Genomic DNA, 25,754 nt, shown 5'->3' with positions numbered 1-25,754 from the left:
TTCAAAATGGTGATTGAAAAATTATCAAAATATTTTTTTAAAGTGAAATTTTATTATAACTGCTGAATATTTCTTAATGAAAAAATTACAGTATTTTTAAAATAGCACAAAGTATATTTGATCAAACTTTCAGCTCAATCGAACCATTTTTGTAAAAGAAAAAAAATTTAAAAACCAAAAAAACGATTTTTTTTTGAATTTTTTTGGGAAATTTTTGAGGTTAGGGCAGAAATGATTACTACATAAGTTGTAGATTTTTTTATTTCCAACAACTTTTACATTTGACTTTTTTTCAATAGGATGCATTGTTTACTCACAAATTGCAAAACACCATTTTCACCCCTAAAAACCACCCCTCCTATACCCCCTAATAGACGATTTTGGTTTCGGAATGGTTTTTTTTATTTATTTATGATGTATTTGACTAAATTGTGCCATTAGTTAGCTGTAAGAAATCATTTATTTTTTCAATCAGGTAATACGACTGGACTATCAGTACAACGTCGTTAAAAAACACGTGAAAGTACACAATGGTAAAATTTAACTAACAGATTAACTTTGAAGAAGGAACTTTTGAAAAATTCCATACAAAGTAACATTTCCAGTATCGGAGTTTTCAGCTTTTTATGTTACTCTTAATGCGCACTATGTTAATCCATATAATTATGCTATATTGAAAACTAACTGTTTTGTATATAATTAAAAAACTACTAAATGAATTTAACTACTTCATGCTACTAAAACATTGAGCAACAAATAAAAAGAAATAATTTAATGTAAATATTCGCCAATTTAAAAGCACAAATGTTTTATAATATTTAACTAATCTTTATTCAAGAGATTCTCATTTTATTTTCCTAATCGTAAATCGTAAAACTACAAGAAAATTAAACCCATGGAGTCAAAATGAAGTCAAATTTTAAACTATTTAACATTTCAGTTTTGTATTATTATTTAGTAATTTTAGAGCACATATTCCAGTCGTTTAATCTCGTGTTTGTTCAGTATTGATATTTGAGCTTAATGCTGATCAATCCTGATATTATAAGTTAGTTTTGAAGTTCAAAAAAATTTAGAAATAGTAAAAGCATAACCATAAATCATATTTGTTTTTTTACCAAATATTGGATCGTTTTTAACAAATGAATTCTTTTAAAACATTATATTTTACTATATGTTAAGGAAAATAGGAACTAAACAGTGCTTTAGTAGGCTACAGTAATAAACCATTAATTATTCAAATCGTATTAACTCACCTGTTGCAACCAAATTTTAATTTCATCTTACTATAGGCCTAAGTGAAATATTTTTCAAATTAAATAAGCCAACTTTAATATCCTACTACTATGGCAGTAATATTGTAGTGCCACTGCGCAGCGTAGTATGAGTGACAATTAATGGTTAGATATTATAAAAAAAGTAGAAAATGTTATATTATATGAATAATAATACAACTGATTATATGAACTCCAGTGCGTGTTAATCGAAATTTTTGAACTGACAGAACGTATAACAAAAACAAGAGGTGTGAGGGTGATAATTGGAGTCCGGTATGTTCCTTAATCGTGTAACCACAGTCCGAGCCTGAGAGCTTGGACAAAGCCTGCTTAAGTCATTAAAACTTACAACAATGCTTTACTGCTTGGGCTGGACAATTGTTCAAAGCGGGATAAAAATTGTCAAGCGTAAAGCTTGTTTTAACTGCTTGCCTTTCATTTAAAGGTCCTCTTACACGAGAAACGATGGAAAGTTAATAAAATTACGATTTTGTTCACCATAATTTTGGTGTGTTAGCCGCTGTTCAGGTTAGCATTACTCTGCTAAGAACATATAGTAAGGTTGACGTAGTGTTATTTCGTATAACATTAAATGTATAAATGTATGTTTTTGTATCTATTATGTATGTATGTGTGTAGATAAATGAATAGTATTGATCACTTTTATAATTTAGATTATTGAAACTTTTTATGTGTAAAAATACGTAATTGGAAAATTAGGAAGATGAGTACTTCACTGAAAAGTACAAAATTGATGCTGTATAATTACTATTTTATATATAATGTTAATTTTATCACAGAAACGTTTACCGAGGGTTACGATAGCCATACAATTAGAACAATCTTGACTGTTGTGAAATAATTTCATATTTCAACTAAAGGTCACATGTCTTTAGAGGCCAGAGAATTTAAATATCATAAATTATAAACAATGGTTTTGGACCGAATCGCATTGCTGGTTCTCTTTTGTATTACCTTTTATTGCAATTATATATCTTTGTTAAAATATTAGACCTTAGTAAACACATAAACGAAATAACTATAAGTAATTTAAAACACCCACTTTCAGAGTTTTCATGAATTTATTTTATACAAAGTTTTTTATCTCTAGATTTATAATTTAAGGTTAATTAATTTTGATGGTTAATCTAATAAACTATAACTATAATAAACTATAAATAACCTTCCTATATTAAGAATTGAGTAATGTTGAATCTTGCATAAACTGATCAAAATGGACTAAACAATTACATAAAAATTTCTTAACTTAGGAGGTCTAGCACTTGTTATTTGTAAAGCGGACTTTGAATGAATTATGACTAAAAAATATTAAACAAAGAACTAGAAATACATTGAGTCAGTCGATTGTAGTACAGCAAGGAGTAACAATTTACTATCGCCATGTTGTGATAACTCTATCATTTTGATATTTGTTGATATTTTAGACAATTATTATTATTCTAATTTTTTTGTTATTACATTGCTTTAATACTGCAATATTGTTATCAACTTGATTGTTATTTCATTAGTTCTTTGGTGTTGGTCATATAGTGTATATATACGAATGTTTAGTATATTATATTTGCGTTTTAAACTCATTGTTAAATTGGTTAATCTTTGGAATGAGAATAAATAAATAAATACAAATTAGTTATTAGGTAATATTGTTGAGATAGGGAGATACAAAAATAAGGACTTGTATGTTCATTGTATTACTGAGAATGTATAAAAATATTAATATGAATATTAAATTATTGTGCAATGATAGATCTTAAGAATTACAAACGCTAATCTGCTCAGTTACTAAATATATATATATATATATATATATATATATATATATATATATATATATATATATATATATATATATATATAAACATTATAAAGTTGCACAACTTAAAAAATTTTTAAAAAATGTAAAAATAAAACTACCTCAGAACAATTTTAAACTAAACTATTTAATAAAAGATTTATTGTCTATAATTGCATATAGACAAAACATATATATATATATATATATATATATATATATATATATATATATATATATATATATATATATATATATATATATATATATACATATATGTATGTGTTATGAATCACAAAAAGTAACTGCTCCGCCGGGACTCGAACCCGGATCTCTCACTTGCCGGGTGAATGTGCTACCATTACACCACAGAACCCTTACTTTTTACGATCCAATTATTTTATATTTGGCCGTTCCTTTCACATGTGTTTAAATAACAAGACAAACATATGATCGGAAGACCAATTACCTGAAAAATAACTTTTATTTACATTCATTAAATTTGTATAAGTGGTAATAGCCTAATTTAATTTCAATAAACATTGAATCACGAAAAGTACTTGCTCCGCCGGGACTCGAACCCGGATCTCTTACTTGCCGGGTGAATGTGCTAATAGTACTTTTTGCATTAATTTACTTCATTTTACTTTCATTTTAATTTAAAATGTGTCATTGCTTTTTACTGATACACCGTCTTCTAATATATTTTACTACCTGGTAATATTTCTATGTGTGTTTGTGTTTCACAACCAAATGTGAAAAAGCTTTTAAGCCACTTTTCATAGCCGTATTTACATTCCACGGCAATGGTGTTACAACAGTTTTACACGTGTATCGTACCGTATGTTGTAGCCAAGTCTATATATTCTACATAATAACGTGTTATTTATATTGATGAATTATATTGTTGTGGTTAAAATACTATCCATACAGTTTAAGTTAGGAAAGGTATTAGGAAACAAGACTGTGCTGAAATAAATGCTTGTAATTGAAATTTAGCATTATAAATTTAGTCTGTTTGAATTAACTACGTATTGTATTAGAACGTTAAGTGTTAAAATCTCATATGACTGGACTATAATTATTTACGGAACATTTTTATTCTGTTTTTTTTTCTCCTAGCCATAATGGTTCCGAATGAAAGCTACGTAAAATAGTTAAAGCTTAGCCAAATTACATCAACTGACATGCACCGTGATTGACCTCAGTGTTGCTTATATAGAAAGAAGCATCATTAAAAATTCCAGTATATAGGTCAGTTAATTTTAGAGATAATCTGCAGACTGACAGAAATAATTCCGCACTTCGATCTTTAGTCTTCGCTATGAAGTCTAATCGACTACTCGGGTTAGGCGCCTCCCTTCCTTCCCAATGCCTGTTTCCTTTCAATATCCTAACAATGGTAGAGATCCATCGTGTTGACAACCCACGAGTACACATAGAAATTAGCTCAAGGTAACTTATTAACTTACACTAAAATACTACTATGTTGTGTTTATGTGTTGTCCTGAACCTCCAATAAAATTAGCTTAAAACCTTATAAACATTCGGATTTGGTTATCATTCTAAAACTTGATAACCTCTAGATTTGGACACCATACAGATATTGTTTTGAACTTTGGATTGCATCTAATGTGTCCAATTTAACTGTGGCCCATGGGTAATTCAAAACCACTAAATTTACAATAAGGACTAAATAGAGAAGCTACCTACATTTTGTGACAATAATATCAATTTAGTATTTTTTTTACATTTTAAAAATATTTCAAATATTAAAACCATCCTAAAAACCAATTATATATTAGTATATTTAATTTCGATTCTGGATTAAAAAAAAAATTATAAGTATACTCTTAGCAATTCTTTTAATTACTCTTTAGGATCTACAGGCCCCTAAGTTTTAAAAAAGCTACGTTTTTGTTGCTTCATAGATGTCTATAAAATAAACGTAAAAGTGCTTGCTGATGCTCAACCAAAACCTGTGGAATGCGGAGTTCAACATTTACCATAATTGAACTGTCTTGCCGATATAGAAATGAAGCTTCATTTAACATTTCAGGTTTATAGGTCAGTTACTTCTAGATATATCATGTAGACAGATAGACAGGCAAACAGGAATTTAAATTTTCCAGTCCTTCAAGTGAACAATAACGAGAATAATATTTAAAAGTTAATAGAAAGTTGTATCGATATTTTATTACCTAATATTTTAAGGTAAAAAATACCTTTTTGCAGTTTTGACATAAAATCATTAATAAATTGTGGAATAAATTGTCTAGGGTTTTATTTGTAAATTGGTTCTAATTACTGCGCGATATAAAATACTAGATTGCCAAGTTTACTGCAAGTTTTGCTAAACTCCCCTCCTAAACAAAGGTCTGGGAAGGGGCACCGCTTACCGTTCAATCTCGTAGACTGGGGAAACGATGGCGTGTGTATAAAAGAAGATTGACTGGCTTCATAAACTTTGATTAAGTTCCCAAACGTTTCGGTCAAACTTTCCTCTAGTTTTATTACATTCCTTATGATTTTTTCATTTGGTGATTTACTAATAAATTTGCAATATTTAAATTTCTGAGGATCCCAATCACTTTAATTTCTATACTATACTATATATATATATATACATGTATATATATGTATGTACGTATGTATGTATGTACGTTTATTTTATAGACATCTATGAAGCAACAAAAAGTAATTTTTGAAAATTAAAAGAATTGCTAGGAGTATATTTATAATTTGTTTTATATCCAGAATCGAAATTAAATATAGAATTTTCTAATATATAATTGGTTTTTAGGATGGTTTTAATATTTTAAAACATGTATATATATACAGGGTGATTCATGAAGTTCTCCCCCCACTTCTACAGCACATTGTACTAGTAAAAACTAATGAAAAAAATGTTATATAAACATAGGTCCGAAAACGCTTCGTTAGCGAGTTACAGCTAGCGAAAGATTTCGCCTGAATTCCTGGGTAAAGAGTAAAAATAAATCCATACTGAACTTTTGGAAAGGTTAATTAAGTAAGAAATATCGTGGATTCTTATGTATTTTTACCTGATAAAGCTAATAAAATAGGTTTCAGAACTGTACCTGTAGTAGTTTTTGAGGGATTCGGGGTTAAAATGCAAAAAATTGGGGCACGAAACAATGTTTTTTTAAGTTTGATGTACAATAACTTTGTTAAATTGGTAATAAATACATAAAATCAACAAACATTAATTGTAGAGAATTTAATTCTGAGAAAATTGATATAATCAAAGTCTAAAATAAAAACAGAAATAAGTACCAAAAAATCGATTTTTATTCAGTATAATACATTACTAGCTGTGAAGAAATACCGTACGGTATTTAGTTAAAATAAAACAAAAACAAAATGTTTGTTCCTTAATGATGAGATAAATTGAGAAAACAAGATTAACTGTTAAATAAATTTGTTTGTAAATAAAAATATCATGTTTTATTACGTTGTATTTTTTTTAAATAAAAATTTACAATCAAATGTTCGAAAATAAATTAAGCAAACATTTTCCATTATTGTTTACTAATCATCGAAATGCAGTTTTTTGTTTTATTAATTTCTAAGTTGGTAACGCACGAATAACAGCCTGATCAACAATGGTATTCTGTACTGTTACGTTAGAAACTGTGTATTAGTGGTGTTTTGCAAGCTACAGCAGGAGATCGGGTTCTGTGAATCGTGTTATTAAATGAAATTTTTCTGTGAGTTATAATTCGATTGTTTATTCAGCGAAAAAAATGCCTTACTTATTTACATCAGAGGAATACGCTGATATGGTTTTTATTTTGGGTTACTATAATGGTAATGCTAGAGCTGCTGTAGAAGAATATGAACTACGTTACCCTAATAGGAGGATTCCAGATACCAAAACAATTTCAGGAACTTTTCGTACTCTTCGGAAAAACAGGATCACTACCAAGTACTAGAAACCAATTATGAACGAGCTGTCCAACTTGATGATGATATTGGTTATTAATGCTGTTCATCGCAGTCCAGGTGTAAGTACACGACGTATTCTAGGCGGATAGGAGTTTCGCAGTCAACGGTGTGGAGATCACTTAATCGAAACAAATTTTATCCGTTTCATAAACAAAAGGTTCAACATCTACAGCTAGGGGATGGTCCGCTTCGCTTGGAGTTTTGCAACTTTTTGAATATTAATAATCAACTCTACAAGCGTATTTTGTTTACGGATGAGGCACAATTTCACTCGGGATGGTGTCAATAACTTGCACAATGAACACTCCATGGGCAGAAGAAAATCCACATGAGGTAGTGGAACAGAACTTTCAACACCGAATTTAGCGTCAATGTCTGGTGTGGCCTTTTGCACAATCGGCTGATTGGGACCTTTCATATTACCTGGACGCCTAAATGCTGAGTTCTATTTGCATTTCCTTCAAGAAGAGTTGCCGCAGCTGTTAGAGAATGTTCCTTTACATCTCAGACAAAATTTGTACTTCCAGCATTACGGAGCACCTCCCCACTTTTCACGTGCCGTTTTTCTGCTTACTTAAATCATCAATTTCCTGGACACTGGATTGGTCATGGAGGGCCTCACCCTTGTTCACCCAAGATCACCAGATCTATCTCCATTGAATTATTGCATCTGGGGATGGATGAAAGACATTGTATACAAGACAAAAGTGAATTCTCGTGATGAATTAATTGCCCGTATTATGGATTCGGCTGTGCAGATACAGGGAAGTCCTGAAAAATTAAGAAACGCAACAAAAGCAATACACAAACGTGCTGCAAAATGTATTGATAATGATGGCCTCATTTTCGAACATCTATTATAAAAAGGTGGCGTACGGTTGGCCCAACCTGATTAATTTTGCTTAAAACTAGTAATGTATTATACTGAATAAAATAGATTTTTTTGGTACTTATTTCTGTTTTATTTTAGACTTTGATTATATCAATTTTCTCAGAATTAAATTTTCTACAATTAATGTTTGTTGATTTTATGTATTTATTACCAATTTAAACAAAGTTATTGTACATCAAAACTTAAAAAAACATTGTTTCGTGCCCCAATTTTTTGCATTTAACCCTGAAATCCCTCAAAAACTACTACAGGTACAGTTCTGAAACCTATTTTATTAGCTTTATCAGGTAAAAAAAATACATAAGAATTCCACAATATTTCTTACTTAATTAACCTTTCCAAAAGTTCAGTATGGCTTTATTTTACTCTTTACCCAGGAATTCAGGCGAAATCTTTCGCTAGCTGTAACTCGCTAACGAAGCGTTTTCGGACCTATGTTTATATAACATTTTTTCATTAGTTTTACTAGTACAATGTGCTGTAGAAGTGGGGGGAGAACTTCATGAATCACCCCTGTATATATATATATATATATATATATATATATATATATATATATATATATATATATATATATAAATCTATTTTTCTCTTACAAAAGTGTGAGCTATTGTACAAAACGCACGTTATATAACGATGAAATTAAGTTTCCCTCTTTCTGGTCAAAAGTAGACCTTGAGGGGTCAAATAAAAATATTTAATAAGTTGGAGTTGTGTTATTATAATCACTACTAGAGCAGGAAAACGTATTCATTTCTCTATATCTATCTGTCTGTCCTAATGTAAACTAACTGATCTATAACTGACTAAATATTACATGAAGATTGATTTTCGTTACAGGAACACTGAGATCGATGATGGTGGATGTAAGTGTATGGAATGTGGCTGAGTGTTATCGTATAAGCCTGTGTGCAAAGTCGGCGACAATATTTAACATTAGGACAATCTTGCATTGTATTATTTTCATTACCTTACTTGAACTTATATTCGAACAATGCATTACACCTAGCTTAATGATCATAAATGTGGAAGTGTAATGTGATATCTTGTATCTCAAGTAATATATGTACATTTTAAATTGAACAAGTTTGATTTTAAAAAATAAATCTTATTGTTTTCGTTGTCTACAAGGTTCAATTCCACTTGCAATAATGTCCCAAATACAAGCATAAAAATATCTTAAGACAAGTTGTATTACTTCATCTATAAAAATATGTAGCATAACTTATTATGTCTTACCGAACTAACAGATAAGCTTACAGAAAATATCCTAACAATTTTTAATTTTTGTATGTATGATTTTGCAATACAAAAAATATTCTGGTGAGTAATATAACTGGAAATAAGAATGTCTCAATGAATGTATCGCTATTTCTAAAGTGAAATGAATAGGTCAGTAAATGCATTGTATTAAATGATAAAGCTTTTGAGAATATGGGAGGATACCAATATTTTTTCTGAATACCAAGCCCTTTAACATTTTAATTAAAATAAGTTAATTGTTTCCATATTTGGCCAATACGCTTAGATACTGTTGGTATATACCCTTAAAATACAAATAAATTAATAACCAACATTATACTCAACAATATTGCATAGAGTAATAAAGGACTATGCGGTAATAGCTATAATAACAATAGCAATAAATATAATAACACATACTTCATGTAAAATAATGCATTGTGTTATTTAGTATACCAATGTGTACATTGAATTTTCTAAGAGGAAAATATCGTTTGGATATTCTAATATTTAAAATATGTCACCTCCCTTTATACTTATATTGAGTAAAGATTGACAAGATTGTGAGTGTTAAAGATTACTAAAATAAAATTCACACTTTTATTAATTCTAACATAATCACAATTTACAAATTTGAGCTAAGATAGTGAGTTTACAATGCAAGCTAATCAACATCACTAGAGGAAGAGGGACAATCCAGGATATCCTGTCCTTCCGGGGAGGAGAGGAGCAATACTTCCTGTTTGTTGTCCGCTGCAATGCTCTCTAATGTATAGCCTCTCGCTGGGTATCGTCCTGTTAAAAGTGATTGAATATATAAAGCAGTGGTCTTATTAAAAATATCTATGAACAGATATTACCTATGGTGATCAAATATTTAAAATAGATTGGATTGGTTTTATATTATAGAAGTCAACAGACAACCACGAGCCGCACAACTGACTTCCCTGAAAGATTGCATTAATATTACGTCTATATCTCATTCTAATCTCCATAGATGGACAACATACAGAATATATATATATATATATATATATATATATATATATTTACATCACCTGAAAAAAGAAAAAAATCAATTGCGTTTCAATTGTTTTTGTTAGTAGTTTCATGCGAAACGCTTTGTCTATGCATGAAATACATCTTAAAATATATTGTGAAATGCTAAAATGACATTTTCCCTTGATTTGTTTTAAAACAGTGTTTTGATAATAATAAAATTACTGGTAAACTAGGGGGTACTATAAGGCGAGTACAACCGAGTACTTTGAGATAAAGTTTTGTCACCGATTTGTAACATTGACTTTTCATTTTTATTTATATTAGACGAATAAGTTACATAACACATTTAAAATATTATAAGATTGTTTACAACTTATCCTGCTATTTTCTCGTTGTCATCATGGTTAACCATACGACAAATAAGATTAGCTAACGCCCAGACAAATCATATGGAGTGACATGCACAATCATCGAATTTAGGTTGCCTCTACGATCCTATATAAGCAAAAATACAAATTTTCAGACTATATTTTGTTTTTCCCTATATAGTGTGGACAGGCATTAGCGAAGTGAATCAGTTAGATGTTGAACAGTTTTCATTTCTGTCTGCCTATGTATTTTTCTGCATGGTGTCTTAACAATGAACTAACTTATAACCCTGGGTTTTTGCAAGACTCTTCGTGTCTATGGAGAAAAAACTGAGTTCAATGGTATAATTCAGTGGGATTTTGCTGAGCATTGTAATATTATTTAACACTGATCTTGTGGATAACTATGATGACAACGAGATAATAGCAAAATCAATGAATGTTTAAGCAAATAAACTGAGTACAATCGTATGAGATTTTGAATGTCCTTTCGTGCTATGCTAAATTCAAATGATTGAGTTTATATCTCTCTTTGTTAAATATTTACTTTATATTAACACTACTATACTACATTTAAGAAATAAAGATGTAACAATTCACATAGGACTACTTGTATAACATTAGGTACGATTACAGTCACATAGAAATACACAAATACACATAGAATAAAAAGGCGCATAATTACCCAAAACAAATCTTTTATTGGGTGACTTTTTTTGGAACACAGGTGGAACATACACAAAGACTAATAGAGGCATTTGGTACTGAGACGGAAGCTCAGGTGTGTGACTACCTTTAGTATAGGATATAACTGTTTTCATCACTTCATTATACTATCAAAACCGTTCTCATGGATAAACACTACTGCTATAAAATACAAAGTGGTTGCATGTTTATATTCTCATATAAACATCCTTGGTGCTCAAATCAAATGCGTTTATGAGAGTACCATACATTCTAAAAGCGTTTATGTTAAAATTTGAAGTATTAATCTGAAATGCCATCTTTTTTTCATGATACTATATTAATCTCAAATTCCAAAAACTATACTGCAAAAATGGTATCCAGTTATCCAAAATATAGCGTGGCTTGATTGTAAAACCTGCAATAATATTGAAAATTATTAGAGAGGTACGTTTAAATACTAATTTTGATAGTATCACATTAAAAAAGAACCATTAAAGTAGAAATAATACTGTTTACTAAACGTGCAAACATAGTAATTACGCAATTCGTAAATATTAAAAATAACAGATTTGAATCGCACACTGTACTGTATATTATAGTTGGATATTACATTACTATGTTTATTCTTTTGTCTAAGACTTTTCAAGTTTTCATTGATGATATCAGTTCATGAAAACTGCATGTTTCCTATGTTTGACAGGGAGATGGCGGAGTTAACTGCTTTGGATTTATCAGAATTTGTCCAAGAGCGTACGAAAAATTGGTATTACATTGTTATATGAGTGTCATTATGGGATCTTATTTTGAAAAGGTTGGTGATATAATAGAATAAATAAAATAATGTTAAAATATATTTCTATCACATTTAATTTGTGTTTGTTAAAACAACCATGAAAAATCCCCTTTATTCAACTATTTTTTTCTCACCAACTATTTTGTTACAATCGCCTGATAAAAAGAGGAATAATTTACCTTGAAATATTCTGAACTGTACAAACACGTTAAAATGTTTTTAGTAAGTAGTGATTATTAATATTCCGTTTTAATCATACTCCTGATGATGTGTTAAAAATATCTATTATTTTCAGTTTTAAAACTGATTGATTGCTAAAAAATTGTATAAATAAAGTCTAAAACACAGTAATCAGTAAGTTCTACTGATATCGAGCTGCTGCTGATAGATAAAGTAAAGAACGGTTTCTGTTCAATCTCGCAGAACATGGGATAAAAGAAAATTGAATACCTTCATAAACTTTGATTAAATGCATGTATTTTTATATGAACTTCCTTCCATTCAGTACACATCGTAATAGTATTAAAACAACTAATGTTGAAAGGCGATTAAGGGTTTATTCAATGTTTTATTTAAATTTATATTTAGTCTTTAAATCCATTTTAATACCCAACGTGTCTTATTGTAACATTTTGATAAAAATATTTTGTATATTATTTATCCAACTAGATGTAGTGATATTTCTGGAATGGATCCAACAATGTAAATAACCAGTAAACACAAAAATATAAATTCAGACCCATATAAGTATCACTGCCCCAACTTATGCATAGTATGACTCAACGGCAGCGAATAATATTATAATTGACAACATCTAGAGCAATAATAGCGAAACATTTGACTGTTCGTGTAACTAATACAAGCATGAAGTCTATAATGTATTGTATTTTCATCGCAATTCTTTTAAAACTTTCTAAACCTCACATTTACCTATCTCTTAAGTGAATGTGTTGAGATTTAGCAACATGATCTGCCACACCTTTTAAAAATCGAATATATCTGGCAATATATGGGTCTTAAGATTGTCCAAAATTAAGGCAAAAGTTCAAGCAATGGAAACTACACTAATAATCTTGTCTATACACAAATAAAAAAAGGTGAACACCTCATTTGTGATTGCTAGTTAGTACAAAGTTATTGAAATCCTTTATTAAGATAAAACACTAATTAACGACATTTTTTAGTTCCGGAGCATAAAAGTACAAAGTATAATAAATACATAACAAATAAAGTATAATTAAAGTATGTGTTTATTGTTAACCCTGGAACTGGTGGTCACTTTTTCCTCAGATAGCAGCCCAATTTTGAGTGTTTTATACCCGTAATTTACACATTTTGTAAAAAATACATTTATGGTATAAACCTATATGTGCAATACATTATGTTTCAAAGGAATGTGGAGAAAATTATGGTATATAAAAACATTATTCATAAACCATAAAAATGTGAGTTTACTGAAATCTTTTTAAAGTGGTGGGAACGCACCTGGTAAAGTATGATAGTATAATACAACATTAGAATTAGAGTTAGTAAATTAATTCCTCAATGTATTTACATATAATGGTATCCTGGTTCTCTTGAAGAAAATTTGAATATATTGTAAAAACAACAAACAATAAAAGAAAGGCTAAATTGTATTACTATCCTTAGACTACATAATTCAAAAATATACAAAACATTAGATAATTATATGTACTCCAAAACCGTAAATAAATAATAATCAAAATTTCATAGTTTTTTGGTAATTTGTGGGGTAAACTAAGTATTCTGAAATGTTAAAAAATCATAGTTATTAATACTAGGGCTCATTTCCAGGTTGATAAGTTAAACCTCCATCTTACTGTTCCTGAATATCTGGAAGTGACGCGACATAGAGTGATGGATAGAATGAACATGACAGCCGCACCATCTGTGTTCTACCCTGGCGTTGTGATTTATTTGTGGTGGTTATGGCATAGGCGGACCCACATATGCCGGGTTGTCATAACCTGCCTTGTTTGACTGATCGATGCAATTTAAAACCAAAGTCGCCATGATCACATTGATTGAGTATAATATTACGTACAGTTTCACACATTTTGAACAACTAAGTATTATAGATTATTTTGAAACGGAAATATTCTTGCCTAGACACGAACTTACTGTATGAATCCAAGATTCAATGACCAACCTGTTTTCTTGTATATATATGGTTGTACCAGTAGAGTCTATCCTGAAGTATTGTCTAGCCTTGACGGCCTAGAAAGTGCCTAATTCTATTAAGTGGATTTAAAAAAACCCTTTTATTTTTTCAAATATTTAAACATTATTAAATACCCAAAATAATGGATATAAACCAAGCGTGATTGATGTATTATCGAAGAACTACAAAAAAAAAAAGAAAATAAGAAGAAAGAAGAAAGAGATATCAAACACATTCAATCAACCTTAGTAAACATTGTCACAAAATTAAAAAATCATGTTATAAACAAGGATATTAATTGGCTTTCAAAACCTCGAACAACCTCGGACTTATAATCAAAAACATAAGAAATTATGCAAAACAAAATCAGAATTCAAAATTCAACGATAGTGGAGTATACATATTAAATTGAACGATTGTCAATCCCACTATATTGGACAAACCGGCCGACCCTTCAAAATTAGATTTAATGAACACATAAAAGCATTGAAAAAATCATCAAATTCAAAATATGCAGACCATTTAAATAACAACGGCCAATTACGCTAACATCGAAAACAATCTTGAAATCTAACACACAAGCAAAAAAATTCGCTTATTATCTACTTTAGAACATTTTGAAATTTACAAAAGTGCCAAAATTAATCATAATGTATTATTAAATGACAAAGATTTTCTAAAAAAAATTATTATTCAATAGACTTTTAAACAATATACATTGATCACACATAAAATTAAACACAACAAATTTAGCCACCAGGTAGTAAAAAAACACGTGAAAAATTGGTTTTAATTATTTATTTTCATAATTAACTTTAGCTTAGTACCTGAAGATGAATATTTTGTTATACATATTTATTTTTTTATTGCATCATGTAGTGATCTTTCTGTACTTTTACTTTGTAAGAATCCTACTCCAGCCCTGATGTATCGGCGTGTTATATATGACTAAAAGTTATATTAATTGAGTGCATACGTAACTTGTTGACTAGATATATTCTCATCATCTTTAACAAATTGAATTTATGATAACAAATTAACCAGGACTATAGCGCTGTTCTGCGTACTTAATTCCCATAACTTTGAGTCTCCTGTGGCAATGGGACAAAGGGGAAGTCTGAAAATCTAAAAATCATATTGATTTTCTAACTTACTAACAACATATCTATTCTCAACAAAATTCAAAGATATTTTTATATTGTATTTTGAAGTATAGGGTGAATTTTATAATGTATGAAATAAACATTTATACAATTTTTTAATAAAAATGTAAATGAATACTAAAAAGTTTGATGCATTAGGGATCTTATTACTCAAAATAAAATGGTGATATTTTTAAACCTGGCATGAGCCATATGGTCCGTCGAGCTATACTTGCATGTTCAAGTCGTTAAAATAACAGTTATGACTATGGAATACGTTTACAGAAATTTAGTGGTAAATGACGTGCTTTCGCTGTTTGATTAATATTATATTATTTTAGAAGTGTGCAGTCTTATGTTGTAAATAAATGGCTATTAAACATAAACTTATTAGCCAAATGTTAGTATCTGGAGTTCGTCTTCATTAAATTTTTCCCAAATCATTATTCATCTTATACACAGAGGGAGTTTGAGAAATGAAATCTTCATTTAACTAAATGAAATAGAAGTACTTTAAAATATGGATAAACATATTGGTTTCTGTACCAGCAGTATTATAATTAATTTTAATGTTCTATGTTTGCATACAATTTGAATTGAAAATAAACCATATTATAAAGTTCACGATATAGCAATGAATTTTCACAATTTACTACAATATTAGGTTTTTACAGGCTTTTATATAGTATATTTACTATTTATACGTAAATGTATGTTTTCTGTATAAGCATGACACTTTTGAGATAAAAAGCAATGATTTGGTCTGTGTGGTGAAGAAATAGAACAGATAAATTCTTATAATATCGTATATAACTTCAAAGCAATATCCTACTTATAAACTCTAGTATTAAAAATGTGTGAATACCTTTTGCCATTGTTTTACAACTAATTTGTAAATTTCGAGGATTATTCAAGCGTAGGTTTTCTATAAATCTCGTCTTTTGTAATCCGCTTTCAAAAGTTGGGTTTTCAAATTATTTTAGAAACTCGTGTAAGATTTTAATTTTTTTTTGCATTTATTGTGTACAGTGAAGTATATGATAAACACTTATTGATACATTTCCTAATTTTTATTCAAAAACGCAGTCCATTTTAATTAACTTACTTAAAATCGCTGGTATAAATGAATACCGAGTTTTAAAATAGAGCAACAATAGTTTATTGTACACAAATCTTCAAAACTAGAAAAGTTGTGAATGAAAGTAATTTTTAGCAAACAAATTTAAACAAAATAAAATATTAATTTCCTTTTTTTCTTAATTTTAATGTTATTCACGACTTTAATAATATAATTTTATATTATTAAAGTAATTAGAAAAATAATTATAATTGGCATTTTAATTATTTCAATTAATATCTTACGTTATATACTAAAATATCAATAATCTCAATATCATATAAGAATCAATAAAATATAAAATGCACTCTTATTCAAAGTAAATAATAATAATTACGTAAAATCTAGCTGTAGAAGTAAGGGTTAAAATAATAAACAAGAACACTTTATAGAAAGATCGTCTTGTAAATCCCAGCTGAATTTCTGTTTTTAACTATCTTAGAAACATTAAAACCTCTTTAACAACAACAACCAAGCCTTACAAGTCAAGCACAACAGTCTTCAACAATAAAACCTATTTCTATTTATTAGCGTAAAACTTTGCTTAAAAGTTATTCGTTATTTGCCACATTTTGTTCCAAATTTAGGTTTTTTATAATTTATAATCATGAACAATAAGTTGCACAGCACTTCTTACCGGCTATGCGTCTTTCCAACTGTTGCAAAACACTCCCCACTATAGTTGGAAACAACTTTTGCTTGCGGTAAGACGTGTTATAATTATTTAATGAACATTATTACATTATCAGATTTAAGATAATTTTAATTTCCGCAAAAATAACATTTTTAAAACTTTATGCTCTGGCAATATTCTATATTAAATAATACAATTGGAAAGATGTTGAATGTTTCTGTGATAACATTTGAAATTTGATAAAGTCACATTATCATTTGAAATTTTTTAAAAAATTATCCATGCCTTGCTGGTTTTCCCATGAGGGTATTGGTATTATATAAGAAAGAAAATTTACAGTTCATATACTGCCACTTAGAAATTTGATTGTAAAATGTTATATGGAATGTGTAGTGTTAGGGCCGAGTGCAGATAACAAACTACGCTTCACTCCCAGAATGGCATCAAATAAGCCATGCAGTGAAATATGAAGGTTTTTGTGGTCATAATTTTCACACCATGAGAAGAGCGTTTCTCACAGACACCAACCGGGTGTTTACTGCTGTCCAAAATCGTCTTGATGTTAGTGGAAGTGTTAAAAAGAATTCGTAAATAGCAGGCTGACCTAGAACCGTTCGATCAGTTGCTTTTTAAAGAAGCTGCATTGCAATAGGATAATCCATCAACAAGTACAAGTACAAGGATCATAGAACATGACATGGATACTAGTAAAAGTACTGCGTGGAGAACACTACATGAACAATTCCTGTATCCTTCAAACCGTAGGAACTACAACCAGCAGATTATGCACACAGGTTAGACCATTTCATCGAACAAAGAAGTACATTCTTCAAAATTCTTACAGAATGTTCCATTCTGTGACGAAACCACTTTTTATTGTGATTTATTATTTAATTATAAAATAATCATGTATGGGTCCAAAGCAATCCATAAGCAACAACTCAATTGGGCTCTACGTTTTACCGATTAGGTTAAATGGACGAACGTATTTGATTTTTCTCCAAGATGTTCTGCCATAGCTTCTCAAAAAATTGGGGTTCCAACACCACAGTTATTTTTAGAAGTGGAGTTCGGCAGCATATTAACGCAGCGCACTATGGTCAATAGCTTGGCCGCAATAGTTCATTATCTTTGGTTCATTATAATTATGCAGCCAGAATTATTTTTTTTAAACCAATCTTTTAATATACAATTGTAACTTCTATGCTTCTAATTGCCACTGAAAAGTCACAGATCCGTGATTAAATCCATAAAAAATGAGTTATATGTCACGTACTAGTCAAACTTTATTTGTTCCCTTGTGTACCACGAATTTTTAAAAGTACCTTAGACACTGCTGGTAAATGTTATTTTAGTAAATATTATTTGGAAACATTTCATGAGAATATTTCATATAATATAAATATTCTAGTTTATATTTTATGAAATTCTCTGAAAACTATGTAGTACTATTGCTCTAGATTTACAGTACAATACCACAGAGTAAACGAGGGAGATAGAATGGCGGTGAAGCAGACACGGGAAACGGTAAATCCCAAATAACAACACAACTGAGGAATGTAAACGTGGTTGTGAAATGCGGCTTAAAAGCTTCTACACGTTTTACGTATTGTAAAGTTTTTTTTTATTTAGCCGCTTATAGTTCAGTCTCAAATATAGAGAAGATTTATCGTTAAATATGAGGAATGGAATCTATTATAGTTGTAAACACATGGAAAAGAAAAGCATAATTATTTCAATCTTAATATTTTACTGAAAAATTCATAAATCAAGACGAATTTATCATAAACCTTATTTTAGTTTTACTAGTCTCTTTTAAAAATTCCCTTTCCAAAGCACTGTAAAACGAGATTTTATTTCAGGAATAATATGCAATTTTATTTGTATAATTGCTGTGTATTTAAATTAATTGTTTAAATCACAGAAGTTAAATTTTTGTCTGTTCAATTTTGTGATGGAATGAATAATTATTGAACTGTTACATTTATCATGAAAAAATTACGTTAAATTCAATCTGATGCGACCTCAGTACGTAACAGTTTTATACCAGAACAAATAAGAGGTACCCATATGAGTTCCTTACATTTATCTTTCCTTACATTATGGTTAAACCAAATAGCCACAACAATTCCAAGGAATAGCAATTAAATTTAAGCCTAAATTTATTCTTAAAACCGTTACCGTTTTACAGAATATTACCAGCAGTGTGAGTAGACCACTGGTGATAGATTGTAAGGCAAACAAACAAGAGTTTCATGAGCAGACGACACACGTCAACACAACTGATTGCTTGTTTACTGAACTGTCCAACTCAGTACAACGTGGTTAAAAACATTTGAAGGCACAAAAAGGTAAATTTTAACTACCAGATGAGTCTTCTACACATAAAGCAGCATTGTTATATGGGTGTCTCTGACGTCGAAACGATGTGCGGGGAGGGGGTTCGTTTTGAGCGTCTTCGTTCTTCGTTACCGACTATTTTTGGTTCCCTGCAGATGAGCATGACTCCAGATTTCAGGAGTCAAGTCTTTAACAGCATCAGATTCAGATGCTGCACGTAAGAGGAAGGTGAACTGGAGCAACATTCTACTTTCATACCAGATGGGCTTCATACGGCAGGTAATTTTAAAGAATTCTATAGAAGTACAATTCTAGTATAGGAATGTGTAGTTTTGTCTTTTACTGCACATCAAATTGAACCACACTATCATGTTATTTTAAGAAGTGACGATTTTGAATATAATTTAGAACTTACTAAATGAATTTAACTACTTCAAAATACTAAAATATTAAGGAGAAAATACAAAAGAGATAATTTTAATAGAAACATTCGTGAATATTTAAGAGTTCTTTATTATAAGATGTCACTTAAATCTTTAACCAAGAGATTCTATTGTTATTGTCTTTATCGTAGATCGCAATATTCTGATACATAAAAAGCAACGTCTAAATATTTTTGAAACTAGGCAACGATTAAGTTTTGTATAGTTGATCAGTAGAAGAGCACACATTCAAGTCCTCTAATGTCGTGTTTATTTTGTTTTAGTTTGTTCTGGTGTTGTTTGGTTTGGTGTTTTAACACTTGAAGGTTGTTACTCCTAATAATGTGAATTAGTTTGGCAGTTTAATACAAAACAACCTTTCAAAGATTCAATAGGTAATAACAAAATAATTAATACCTATACAACCTACGTATGTTTGGTTAGTACAGCCAAACAGATTATTATATAACAAAATATTATTAATGAATTGAAATAATTGTACGATTATACAATTAATTAAATTTCATGTAATGTAAATTTCGCAACCTAGTCAGCCAGTATAATTTAATATTATTTTTATCCAATGTTCCGGAACTAAATATTGGGCGGAGTAACTACCTAATTTGCACGCGTATGAATATCTTCTTCTAACCCTTTGTAGCAGCCCAACTATGTGACCGAGCAGACCTCGCGCGCTTTGTCCGTAAGTAAAATTTATCTTTTCGTATTATTAAATTAGCCCTTTGATACCAAACATATAAAAATGAATGTAACGTAAAGTAAAGTTGTAAATAGTAAAGTAACGTACCCTTGAAGATCTTTTATTTGCTTGATTGAAATAGATAAAAGTGGTGGCGTCGTCCTAGCACGTTGTTATAAATAGTAATTTGTATCATTAAATGGCTAATACCGTGCGAATTTGTTTTAGGCGAGTTTACGTGTCCCACGTGTCTCACGGCTCACAGGGCACATATTTGAGTAGATGGCTACCAGTTTTTTTAACTTCTACTCATCGTCTAGTAACCACCGACTAGACATAACCCTTCTTAGACTACAGCGCCATTGTCTCGTGCCAAGACGCCGACACCCGGGTTTTGAGTCTACACATTGCGAAGGGAAGTAAAATCTTAATGCCTTATAAAGTAAAACATCGTAGACATAATTTTAGAGAAAATTGGATATCTTAGGCCCACCTAGAAGATATAAGTTTTTAGTTATTATATTCTAATTGGCAGCAACGTGGCATTACATAACTTTTCCTTTACCATCTAAAAGTGGTGCTTGTAAGTTTTCGTAATTAAACTGAACTTATAAGTAAACTTTTAATTTCTAGTATTTATTTCTACGACCTCAGAAATCACCACCCCCATGTGTTATCGTCCAACGGTACATATAATAATTAGATTTGGAACCAAGAGTTTACACCATTTATAATTTAACGTATGTAAAAGGGTAACCAAAACAGTATTTAGTAGCCTAAAGTAATAAAACCAATAATCATTAAAGTAACATTAACTAACATGTATCAACCAAATGTTAATTACATCTTACTATAAGTGAAAATGTGTCAACTTAACTTTACCAATTATCAAGACTATAATTGTCTCATGACGTAGTACAGCGCGTTAGAGTCAGTTTTAGTATCCCACCAATTGCCAGATATTATAAGAGAAGTAGGATTTGTTATATTGTATAACTAATAATAAAGATTATTTATGAAGTCAAGTGCTTAATATAGAGCTGTGAACTGACTGAACGTATAACAAAAACAAGAGGTGTGAGGGTGATAATTGGAGTCCGGTATGTTCCTTAATCGTGTAACCACAGTCCGAGCAGAGAGCTTGGACAAAGCCTGCTAAAGTCATTAAAACTTACAACAATGCTTTACTGCTTGGACTGGACCCATTGTTCAAAGCGGGATAAAGATTGTCAAGCGTAAAGCATGTTTTAACTGCTTGCCTTTTTTATTTAATATTCTTCTGTCATCAGAAACAACAGAAAGTACTTTAATAAAACTATTATTTATTTCACCATTATTTTGGTGTTTTATTCACTTTTCAGGTAGCTTTACTCTGCTAGGAACATATTGTATAATAATAATTAGTAAGTAAAGTAAAGTAAAGTTTACGTAATGTATCCCCATATTACATTAAATGCATTCGTGGTTTGATGGATAGTATTGATAACTTTTTATTTAAAATAATTAAATTTATTGCTTGAAAAAATACATACAAAGGAAATAAATGAAAAAAATACGTAGGCTACCTACTGAAAAGACCTAATTTAAAGCTGTATAATCACTATAAGATATAATGTTAATTTTATACCCAGGATTACCCATACAACAATACCCATAGAACAATCGTGACGGTTGTAAATTAATTATATATTTAAAATAAAGGGATTGTTCAAAAACCAGAGAAGTTATATCAACAAGATTTAAACAGTGTTTGTCTGCTGTTCCTCCTTTGCCCTACCTTTTAATTTGAATGGTTGGTCATTGCTATAATAATCGATTGTAATAATTACATTATACAGGGGTATCGCATCAGCGTTCTACAATCGATTGGGATATTGTCAGCAAACTGAAGGCAAACACTTTGAACATTTGTTATAACTGTTTTTGTAAGTGATTTGAAGTAAAAGAAGTAAAATAAAAATTAAGTGTCTCAGTTTTCTCTAACAACCAGAATGTTTGCATTTGAAAAATTCTGTATTTTATAATCTTTGAGTGTCCGCCATTTTGTAATGCGTCAACTGTTTTACGTCAGATTTTCGCCAAAATGTTTCTAATTAAAAGAGCTTTAATTTGATGTATGACTCGACCTATGCTTCTATTTAAGAATTTTCACCAACCCCTAGCGGGACGTCCCCCATAAGCAGGATATCATGGTGAAATACATAAAATAATAGTTTTATATGAGCAAAAGCTTGATGTAAATTTTGGTTCTTATATTGTAATTAGTTCAAAAGTTATTAGACCGTCCCGGGACTTTTCAGCACCCCTGTATTTGTTTTTAACATTATTATTATAGTTTTCTTTATAGGTGTTTTGTTTTATAAATCCCAACTAATTAGTAATAAGCTTAACTAGGAAGTAGTATTTAAAAGCATTAACTCTCACAGTTTTGAAGCATCGACTTTATACGTAGTATTCAAATTGTGTAACTACAATGTAAAGTTTATTGATTGTTAATGAAATAAATTATAACTATTCTTTCATATTAAGAATGTAGTTCGTGTTCCTTTTTGGATAAAATAGTAAAAATTGAATAACAATGTCTTTTGAAGAGAGGAATACCAAACAAAGGACTAGAACTATATTGAGTGAGTGGGTCGTAGCGCATCGAGGAATAAATACAAATTAGTTGTCAGGCCATTTTGTTGAGATAGGGAAGTACATAAATAAGGCCTTGGTTGTTATTTAAATTATTGAGAGTTTCTCAAAATGTTAATTGGAATTTTAATCTATTGTACGATAATGTAGCCTAAAAATTGCAATCAATAATTTTAGATCTACTCAATAACCTAATTATGAAGATTATTTTATACTATTTTAAGTAATTGCACTTACATGATAGTAATTGAAAAATAAAGCAGATATCCTGACACAAATTAAAATATTTTAACAAAAAAATAAACCTATCCAAGAACAAATTAAATAATTAAACCGCATTGAGTGACTATAAATACAAGTAGACAAAACTCAATTTTATGGCTAGCATTTTACACAGTACATCAAAATCTCATGGCAAGAGTTATGTTTTGTAATTGATTGGTATAGTTATTAACGAGGTTATTAAGAAGGATGTCCTACTCCAAGTTCTGTAATAGGCTTTGCTCAAACCTATACATTTGATATAGTTTTCGAGATGTCCAGCGGACAAACACATAGACAGGAAATCAGACAATAGAGTAACGTGTATAGCCTCCAGGGAGGTAGAAGAGAAACTTTGCCAACCTACTTCGATTACGCTCAGACAAATCCCATAGAAAGTCATGCACCTTCTTCAAACTTCGTGTCTTCAGGTGTTTTTTAAAAGACCACATTGTAACCTGTTAATATGACATTAAAATTTAAATGGAGAACCGTTCCTAGTTTTTAAAGAACTGCAATCATTTTCCAATACGATATTGATCATACTTATAGCTTTTAACGTTATTTATTTTACGTGATACTAAAAACACACTAAAAAGTTCATATCAGTTTTTCTATCAGTAGTTTTCGTAGTTTGCCTAAAAACATTTCCGGCACAGTGTTGATATAATAAAACGCAACACATTTAAACATGTGTCATTGGTGTATACACCTACTCAGTCTTCCCATGTAGTTTACTACCTGGCAATATTTGTGTTGGTTTGTGTTTCAGCACTGAATGTGAAAAAGCTTTTAAACCACATTTCACTGCCATATTTACATTCCACAGCAATGTTGTTATACGAGATTTACAAGTGTCTCGAGCCACATACTTCAGCCTAGCAAATACATTCTACATTATGTTGCGTTATTTTTATTGCTGAATTATATTGTTGTAGTTACAGAAACTTTGTATAAAAAATTTACTTTTTTAATTGATACTATAGTGCACCCATTTTTTAATCTTACACTAATTGTAACTACATTAATCTGAAAACCATTTAAATAAACGTAACACAATAATTACAGTAGGGTATAATTTTATAATAAAATGATAATATATCCATTTGTACATCATTCTTACATAATACACATGGAAGTATGTAAGGTTATTTGTTTAGATTAAGAATGTGAAATATAAAAATATATTAAGAGGAAGGGATATTATTGTGAGAGGATTTATGTAGTAGGTTCGATTGGCAATACAATACACTCAAATGAACCAACACATATTTTATTTATAGTAGCATCACATTATATTGAATTAAATTTTAAATAACAATGGATATCATCAAAAGTCATATTGAACACAAAACTTTAATACTAATCATGAGTTATGTTTAATATTGAATTATTTATTACAATTTAGGTTTAATTGCTTTTTTCTATAACATTATTAGTAAATTTTATAGGATTTTAACAGTTATGTATTCATGACTTAAACGTGAGAAAACTTTCTTTTAAAATATCTAAACATATACATATAATTACATGATTAAAATATATGAGTGACTTTGTGACTTTACGAAATTGAGAACATTTACATAAAATATATGGAATACGAAAATATGAATTTCAATATTAGACTATTAATTTGATTTCTACACATGATGATCTTTTCTTTTTATCACTTTAGGTACAGGTACCTTGGAATTTTAAATGAGACATATTAAAATGATTAATGAATCCTGATATATAATGTTACGTTCCTAAAATTAAATACAAGATTTTCTTAACTTACATTTTGTTTGCACTTGACACTACTTCGCCTAAAAGATTTTTCCCCGCACACAAACACTGGCACTGGCACTCCCGGAAAGTGGCTTTTCGAATCGACTCCCCGACTTCCTTCATCTCCCTCGTTGTTCCTGATTTTTGATGTTGCACCCGCCAGCTCTCCTGACCACGCCTATGGCAATTCTCTCCATCGTAGTTGGTGAATACCAATTTTTGATATCAGCATGGCTGTCTCTTACATCGTCGCACGATTTTTAGAAACAAGCATTTCCTGTTTGTTCATCATCGATGTCTGGGCGGATGTGCGTATTCACTTACATCCGGAGGATGTTTGCTTCGAATTGTAATACAAGACTTCCTTTCCAGCAACTATCGGTACATTGATGCTATGAATTTTTCTATACTAATAATTACATATGTTTTACAAGTAATATTAACAACAAATGTATCATTCTCTGGTTTTCAACACTGCATTAAGCTAGGATTAGCAGCACATATTT

This window comes from Homalodisca vitripennis, chromosome 1, assembly GCF_021130785.1.
Source record: "Homalodisca vitripennis isolate AUS2020 chromosome 1, UT_GWSS_2.1, whole genome shotgun sequence".
In the NCBI taxonomy this organism is placed as follows: Eukaryota; Metazoa; Arthropoda; class Insecta; order Hemiptera; family Cicadellidae; genus Homalodisca; species Homalodisca vitripennis.
The sequence above is the reverse complement of the archived record's forward strand: the minus strand, read 5'-3'. Positions refer to the sequence as shown.